The 8,511-nt window shown below is 37.7% G+C and overlaps 1 pseudogene; it reads right to left on the bottom strand.

Moving 5' to 3' along the window:
* Nucleotides 1–1,428: 1,428 nt before the first annotated feature.
* Nucleotides 1,429–7,999, bottom strand: LOC135327742 (tigger transposable element-derived protein 1-like; annotated as a pseudogene).
* Between the last annotated feature and the right edge of the window lie 512 nt (nucleotides 8,000–8,511).

The raw sequence follows: 8,511 nt of genomic DNA, 5'->3' as shown, positions 1-8,511 counted from the left end.
AACCCATGTCATTCTCAAAGACTGAGGTAACCATTTCTTCACAAATGCAAGTAATTGCTTAAATGAATTACTTCAAGTACAGGTCAGTTTCTTATTAAAACAGTAAAAATAATATAAATATAAGTGTTCCTTTTTAAATTGGGTTTGATAGTTGGATAATATGATTGAGGTATTTTGCTGCCAGAATCAACAGCCCTTATCCACAAAGTCTTTCTGTGCTATTTCCAGTTGCTATGCCCATACACAAAGGATTGTAAGAGCTTCTGGAAAAATGAGGAAAATTTCTCTAATAAAAAACAATTTGATGGGAACCTGCTTGTTTGCCAGACTATGAGATTTTCATGTATTTTAGAAATGTGTTTTAAAATAACTACTGCTTGGTAACACATGTCTATATTCCATGCTATGCAGGCTGTTTGGAATTGGGTTTGTTGGGCAGAATCAGCTCTGACTGGTCAAGTAGTTTTTAGATTATGTATGTTTCTAGCTATTCTTGACCATTTCAGTTACATTTTTCCTGAACTACACAAATTATTTTTTTACTAATCAAGATTTCCCCCAAAATGCAGTTTTGAGTCCTCCAATCATTTTTTGAAGTTAGCTTCAGCTTTATATATGTTTTGATTCAAAAAGGAAGGGTAAATATGGAAAAGTTAAGATATTTCTGCTGTTTGTTCTGACATAACATTGTCTCCTTAAAAGTAAGTGGGGGATTTTTAGACAGTTCAAATCTAAAGAAAGCTTGATCAAAGTGGACATTTCAGTTGCCCAAAAAATTGTCGTTTCCACTGGTTTGGTTATGCTGCTGATTGAGTCATTTTCACATAGCCTGTATGCTCAGAATACTAAAATGATGTGGCTAGTAAATACACTGAGATCAGAGTTCTTTTTAAAAAGCATCAGGAACAGAACTGAACTTGTCTGATATCTTCGTCATATGGATATAGCCTTATAAATGTTTGAAGAAAAACAAATACTTTTTCCTCTAAGTAAACACTGGGATTCCTGAAAATATTGTAGAAATATTTTTGTTGTTACTTATGCAATCAACTCTGCTATTAAGTTCTATGTGAAATCTGCTTTTGCTAAAGCAATGTTAGACTGCAGGTTTCAAGAAGTGATGGAAACACTTCTGAAAGAGGGCAGATGAAATTTAGACCTATCATTGCCTTAGATCCTTTGAAGCTCTCAGACCAAATATTTAAAACAGCAGTAGAAGCATACCTTGGAGATATTGCGGGTTTGGTTTCAGACCACCGCAATAAAGTGAATATGGCAGTAAAGTGAGTCACACACATTTTTTGGTTTCTCAGTGCATATAAAAGTCATGTTTACACTATACTGTAGTCTATTAAGTGTGCATTAGCATTACATCTAAAAAAATAATGTACATACCTTAATTAAAGAACACTTTTTTGCTAAAAAATGCTAACCATCATCTGAGCCTTCAGCTAGTCATAATCTTTTTGCTGATGGAGGGTCTTGCCTTGATGCTGATGGCTGCTGACTGATCAGGGTGGTGGTTGCTGAAGGCTGGGGTGGCTGTGGCAATTTCTTAAAATAAGAAAACAATGCAGTTTGCCACATCGACTGACTCTTTCTTTCATGAAGGATTTCTCTGTAGCATGTGATGCTGTTTGATAGCATTTTACCCACACTAGAACTTCTTTCAAAATTGGAGCCAATCCTCTCAAACTCTGTTGCTGCTTTATCGACTAAGTTTATGTAATATTCTAAATCCTTTGTTGTCATTTCAACAATGTTCACAGCATCTTCACCAGGAGTAGATTCCATCTCAAGAAACCACTTTCTTTGCTCATCCATAAGAAGCAACTCCTTATCCATTAAAGTTTTATCATGAGATTGCAGCAATTCAGTCATGTCTTCAGGCTCTACTTCTAATTCTAGTTCCCTTGCTATTTCCACCACATCTGCAGTTACTTCCTCCACTGGAGTCTTGAACCCCTCAAAGTCATCCATGAGGGCTGGAATCAACTTCTTCCAAACTCCTGTTAATATGGATATTTTGACCTTCTCCCATGAATCATGAATGTTCTTAATGGCATCTAGAATGGTGACTCCTTTCCAGAAGGTTTTCAATTTACTTTGGCCAGGTCCATCAGAGTAATAACTATCTATGGCAGCTATAGCCTTACAAAATGTATTTCTTAAATAATAAGACTTTAAAGTTGAAGTTACTCCTTGATCCATGGGCTGCAGAATGGATGTTGTGTTAGCAGACATGAAAACAACATTAATCTCAATGTACATCTCCATCAGAGCTCTTGGGTGACCAGGTGCATTGTCAATGAGCAGTAATATTTTGACAGAAATCTTTTTTTCTGAGCAGTAGATCTCAACAGTGGGCTTAAAATATTCAGTAAACCATGCTGTAAACAGATGTGCTGTCATCCAGGCTTTGTTGTTCCATTTATAGAGCACAGGCAGAGTAGATTTAGCATAATTCTTAAGGGCCCTAGGATTTTCAGAATGGTAAATGAGCATTGGCTTCAACTTAAAGTCACCAGCTGCATTAGCCCCTAACAAGACAGTCCGCCTGTTCTTTGAAGCTTTGAAGCCAGGCATTGACTTCTCCTCTCTAGCTATGAAAGTCCTACATGGCATCTTCTTTCAATATAAGGCTGTTCTGGCAACATTGATAATCTGTTGTTTAGTGTAGCCACCTTCATCAATGATCTTAGCTAGATCTTCTGGATAACTTGCTGCAGCTTCTGCATCAGCACTTACTGCTTCACCTTGCACTTTTATGTTATGGATATGGCTTCTTTCCTTAAACCTCATGAACCAAGCTCTGCTAGCTTCAAACTTTTCTTCTGCAGCTTCCTCACCTCTCTTAGCCTTCACAGAATTGAATAGAGTTCGGGCCTTGCACCGGATTAGGCTTTGGCTTAAGGGAATGTTGTGGCAGGTTTGATCTCCTATCCAGACCACTAAAACTTTCTCCATATCAGCAATAAGGCTGTTTCGCTTTCTTACGATTCGTGTGTTCACTGGAGTAGCACTTTTGATTTCCTTCAGGAACTTTTCCTTTGCATTCACAACTTGGCTAAGTGGTGCAAGAGGCCTAGTTTTTGGCCTACCCTGGCTTTCGACATGCCTTCCTCACTAAGCTTCATCATTTCTAGCTTTTGATTTAAAGTGGGAGACGTGCGACTCTTCCTTTCACTTGAACTTAAAGGCCATTTTAGGGTTATTAATTGGCCTAATTTCAATATTGCTGTGTCTTAGGGAATAGGGAGGCCCGAGGGGAGGGAGAGATACAGGAGAACGGTGGGTTGGTGGAGCAGTCAGGACACACACAACATTTATTGATTAAATTTGTATGGTTCGTGGTGCCCCAAAACAATTGCAATAATAACATCAAAGATCATTGATCACAAACCACCATAACAGATATAATAATACTGAAAAAGTCTGAAATATTGCAAAAAATAGCAAAATGTGACACACAGACATGAAGTGAGCACACGCTGTTGGAAAAAGGGTACCAATAGACTTGCTCGATGCAGGGTTGCCACAAACCTTCAATTTGTAAAGACCGTGATATCTGTGAAGCACAATAAAGTGAAGCGCAATAAAATGAGGTATGTCTGTACCATCTTGGAATAGGATTGGTTCAACACAGCTGTCTTCTTCAGCACTGTAATCTCTAAATAATTCAGGAAAAATAATTGACATTGGAATATTCTGGTAAAATATAACTTATAGTCCATATAGCTTTCAAAATATGTACATACTAGTCGTGATTTTGATTACTGTAAACTTCATCAAGATCTTCCTTTCAAGTGTTTCTCATTAGTATTGGTAGTTGTGTCTGTTTTTCAAAGTTACAAAGGTCTTTGGCCACTTCTTTCCACTACACTTTCCAGTACTTCAGCATAGCTACTCTCAACACTGTTCTCTGTTGCACACATTTTTTAGTAAATGTCAGGTTCCTTGCCATTCTTTGGTGGTCATCTTAGTGTTGCTCATACCACAATGGCTTTGGCCTTACTGTATTTTAAATATAGAGAAGGAGGCAGGGGTATAGAGCATTATTTTGAAGCATTTCCTTTGTTATTAATTTCCTGCAAGTATTCTCCTTTGTTGGATTCTGGAATATGTTCATGCATTTATATATGCATATGCATTATGACAAACTGTATTTGGAAATGCCAAGAAATGTCACTGATGTTAGCTTGTTAGCTATGGTGTGTTAACCTTTTGTCCAAAACCAAACTGACATATGAAGAGCTTCTTCAAGTCAGGATAGGCCAGCTAGATAAATTTTTGTCTATTACCTTTCCCAGTAGGAAGACTGGAGGGGCAAGGGGAAATTAATGCCAAGGATATGTGGTATTTAAAAGTGACATAGTTATTCTATCACCGCAGCAACTGACACTCAAATATATGAATTATTTGCAGCCTTCATGAATAGTCACTTGAAATATCTCTTGAGGCTTCTACCATAAGGCTGCCTATTACTCTTATTTAGTTACTAAGACATCAATTAAGCTTGATAAAGCAGAAAAAATGAATGTCACATTTGGTATACTTCTGGCTGACTGCATTGATTTTTGGCTTGTGAATAGATTCAATTACATGGTGTATTTCAAGCTTTTCGTGATTGTAATTTTGTTGGATCTCCTCCTCCAATAACTTCTCCATTTTCTAATTTCCCATGGGAGTTCAAAGGTCACTCTGAGTGCTTCATTTCAAAAATAGCTGGGCATTAGATTTGTTAAAAACACTTAGTAAAAGTAATGAGTTTAGTGAATACTCTTGCATAGAGTTGTCGAAAAATCTTAAAACGTTATAAACAGCAGGGCTGAGACACCTTTGGTGCTGGAGAACGTCTTGGCTTTGAACACAGTCCTCTCATCATTTCCTGAAATTCTGTGCAAGCTTGCAGTGAATGGTACTCAAGGCCTTCTTCTCCTTTCAAACTCTTTGGATGTGGATCCGGCTTCATGTGCATTTTTACGCTAACATTCAGGTGTTATCCTTCATGTCCATTTTCCACCTGTCTCCTATGTTCCAAACCAGCCTGGATATCACATACAAAGGAAGAAGCAAGAAATGAAAGAGGAGTATTTGTCTTAAACTACTCTAGCTGAATTAATATTATTACTATAGCTGTGCTATCTCTGATATGCAAACACTGACATGACTCCAAGTATTAATGAGTAGTTTCTTGGGTCTAAGGGCAGCCTGTACTGCCTATTCCTGTATCTTTGCCAACTCTGTGGGCCAATTGCATCAAACAGCATTTCTTTTGGGAGTCTACTAAAATAGCCAAATACTGTTTTCTGTCAAGCCAGCACTGCTACAGACAGACACTGAAAATAAGGACATATTTTGTTTCGAGAAGAAAAAAAAGCTTTGTTTATTGTTAAAAACTAAAATTTTGTTTTTTATTTATATTAACAAATGGTTATTGCCCTCCCCGCCCCCCAAATACAGGCAAGGAATTAGTGATTTATTGTTTTTCAGAGAATGATTGGCACCATAAAATTGCATGCTTGGCAAGCAGTTCCATATTCATAATTACATTTTTAAAAATTTCTTTCACAAGTCATTGGGGGGCCCAGAAAATTCAGGGAACCATTGTACTGAATACCCTATATCTTTTCTTTTTTCTTTTTTCTTTTTTAACTGCCAGCAAAGGAACATGACAAAAAAAAAAAAAAAAAAAAAAAAAAAAAAAAGGGAAAAGGGAAACAAAACTAATCTCATTCAGTTGGACTAGCTACTTTATTTCTTAATAGCCTAATGTAATGATAATACATATTAAATAGATAGACAAACCAGATCATATTTCTCTGCATTACAACCTCTCTATGTTTGGTTGACTAGGTTACAGTGAACAGTGCAGTAAAAAATAAACCTTGTGTTACAACTAAAGAGTTATTGAAAGAAATATAACTTATTTCAGGGAAGGAAAAAAAAAAAAAAAAACAGGTAGGGAAACAGTGGTTTCCTGAACCTGGGAAGTGTGTGTTTAATGCCAAGTGTTAGTTACAAAATCCCTATTAACATAGCACTGAAGCCCAGATCCTTAGAGGCATTTCAGCTGTAATGAAGTTGAATTCTCTGCCCCGAGGCTGGTCCATTGCCTCCTTATCTTGATGCAAAGAACAATTTTTCAGAGACTGGGAAGCTTTATGTTGGACGAGAGTAAAGAGGGCAGCAGGTAGATTCTTAAAGAGCTAGCTGGCTAGAGAGTGATAAGTTTTTCCAAACGTGAGCTGTGAGCTTTCTTCGGGAGTTAAACAGCTTAGCCTCATCAGCGGGGGAAAGTTGTGGATACCAAATCCTTGTCTGGGAGGCAGGAATAGGTACAGAGAAGGGGACAGCAGGAGGGGGGCTCTGTAGGTTACGGCTCCACATCTTGGAAAAGACATATTTGCAAGGGGTTGTGTAAAACCATGAGTGTCATGGAAGAGGTGAATGTGGATCAATCATTGTCTTTTCCATAGATGGCTAGTTCAAAACAGACAGAAGGTGGTGATTGTTTACAGGGTGCACTACAGGTGCTCTTATGACCATATGAGCAAGTTTCCCACCTTCAAAATACAATACAACTGTGGCTAGCTCAGATAGAGGCTGAGTGTGCCCATATTACTTTTACATGTGCTGTCAGAGCCCATGAAGCTGGCCAGATGGTAATCATGCATTGCTTGACTCCCCTATCGAGAGGCATGCATGGCAACATTCAGTTTTTGCAAGCTTTATGTGCACTAGGAGAACCCTGGAAAATGGCAAACCCATACGTGAAAAGGCCTGGCCAAACACTCCTGTGCCCTCTTGGCTAAGCTTCACATCTTAGACCCCATATTGCACTGCAGTAATGTTACATGCTTGATATCAGTTAATGGGGCTATTCCCTAGGAACGTCTTCACAGATCATTCTGCAAGGCTAATTGAAAGTCAATGCAACTTCTTCTGGGATCATTTGCATTTCTGGATCATTTGGGGTTGTCCCTTCAGCTACAGCTCACTTACAACAGATTGTACTGTGTAACAGATTATGTAACAGCAAATCACCCATGTTCTTGGGTTGTGTGATCTGCTTTCATTTCATTAAAATAAATCTTGATTAATAGGGCTATTTGCATGAAAAGTATTTAGATAGTGGAGAATCCATTTACTTAAGAGGCTTTGATGCTGTAGCCTGAAGCTAATAAAAACCATATTAGTGCTAGCAGAGTGACACAGGTGACACATTAATAAAGGTATTTTGTTTCTTGTTGCAGTTTTGTAGTGAATACCTCATGGGATTAGCTGGCAGAAAAAAAGTTAATCTTTTAATTGTAATGTCTAACAGTTAATTTTTTAAAAATTAAAATAAATTAACATTGTTGAAGCTAACTAGTTCCTTACCCAGGGAATCTAATCTAATCCAAGAATGGCATGTGGAAGGGGAAGTGGGAATGATTATTCACTACTTCTCATAATACAAGAACTAAGGCATCCAATTAAATCATCCTGCAGTGGCTTTTTCATACAAGAGGTAATTAAATAGTAAAACTCATTTCTACAAGATATTTTGGATACTCAAAATACAAATTTGATTAGAAAAGAGAAATTCAAGAGAAATCCATGGTTCTGCATATTTTTAGTATTAAAAACTGTGGTCCAGTTGCATCCACAAATTGCAGAAGGTGGAAGGTGCGGAGGAGGATCGCTTTACCATTTTCCTGTTTCTTCCTGCTTTACCATAAGCACCTGCTGCTGATTTCTATCATAGACACAAAACCAGGCTATTGTCACCTTTTTATCTAAGTATTAATCCCTCATTGTCATAGCACTGGCATACCACATGGTCCTACTGTATCTCCCCCTTTGACTGACACCCAGCACCAGAAAGGAGTTCAAAGAGTTGTTTCATGATTGATCCTGATCGATTGTGCTCCTCCTCTTCTTCTCCTCCCCCTCCATCCCTGTGTGATCCTGTGGACTCCCCTGAGCCAGCTCCCTGCAGTTTGTATGGCCACATCATCAGTCAGGTCACTTCACCTACTTGACTCAAACATATGCCTCCTCCCCCCCATCATTAGTTTTCAGTTAAATTAGTGGGTGGATCTGACTTGCAATACAGTGACACAAATTTTGGTAAGATGAAAAGGATAGTGGGAGTGGAAGGTTAATCTTTCCCTAGATTATCAATCCATTACTCATTATTACACTTCCCTTTATACACATTTTACTGCAACAAGTTATTATTCTTATCCTTGCTCTGTTACATAAAATCTCATCTAAGGAAGATATACTTCTTAAGTCCTGTTAAAATAACTTGGGATTAGAGAAACACTAATAAACTATTTTAGTTTGCTCAAATTTTTTATTAATATTTGTATCTCGTATCAACTAGAGATTTTTTTCCAATAAGTAGCACCCTCAAATTGCTGATTTGGGATTCTACATTTGGGCATATTTACCTAAAAGTGTGTGAATTGTAAAGATTCATTACACCTGTTTCTCATATGCAGCGAGCTTCAGACTTCCATG

Source organism: Dromaius novaehollandiae, chromosome 3 (assembly GCF_036370855.1).
Source record: "Dromaius novaehollandiae isolate bDroNov1 chromosome 3, bDroNov1.hap1, whole genome shotgun sequence".
NCBI lineage: Eukaryota > Metazoa > Chordata > Aves > Casuariiformes > Dromaiidae > Dromaius > Dromaius novaehollandiae.
The sequence above is the reverse complement of the archived record's forward strand: the minus strand, read 5'-3'. Positions and strand labels throughout refer to the sequence as shown.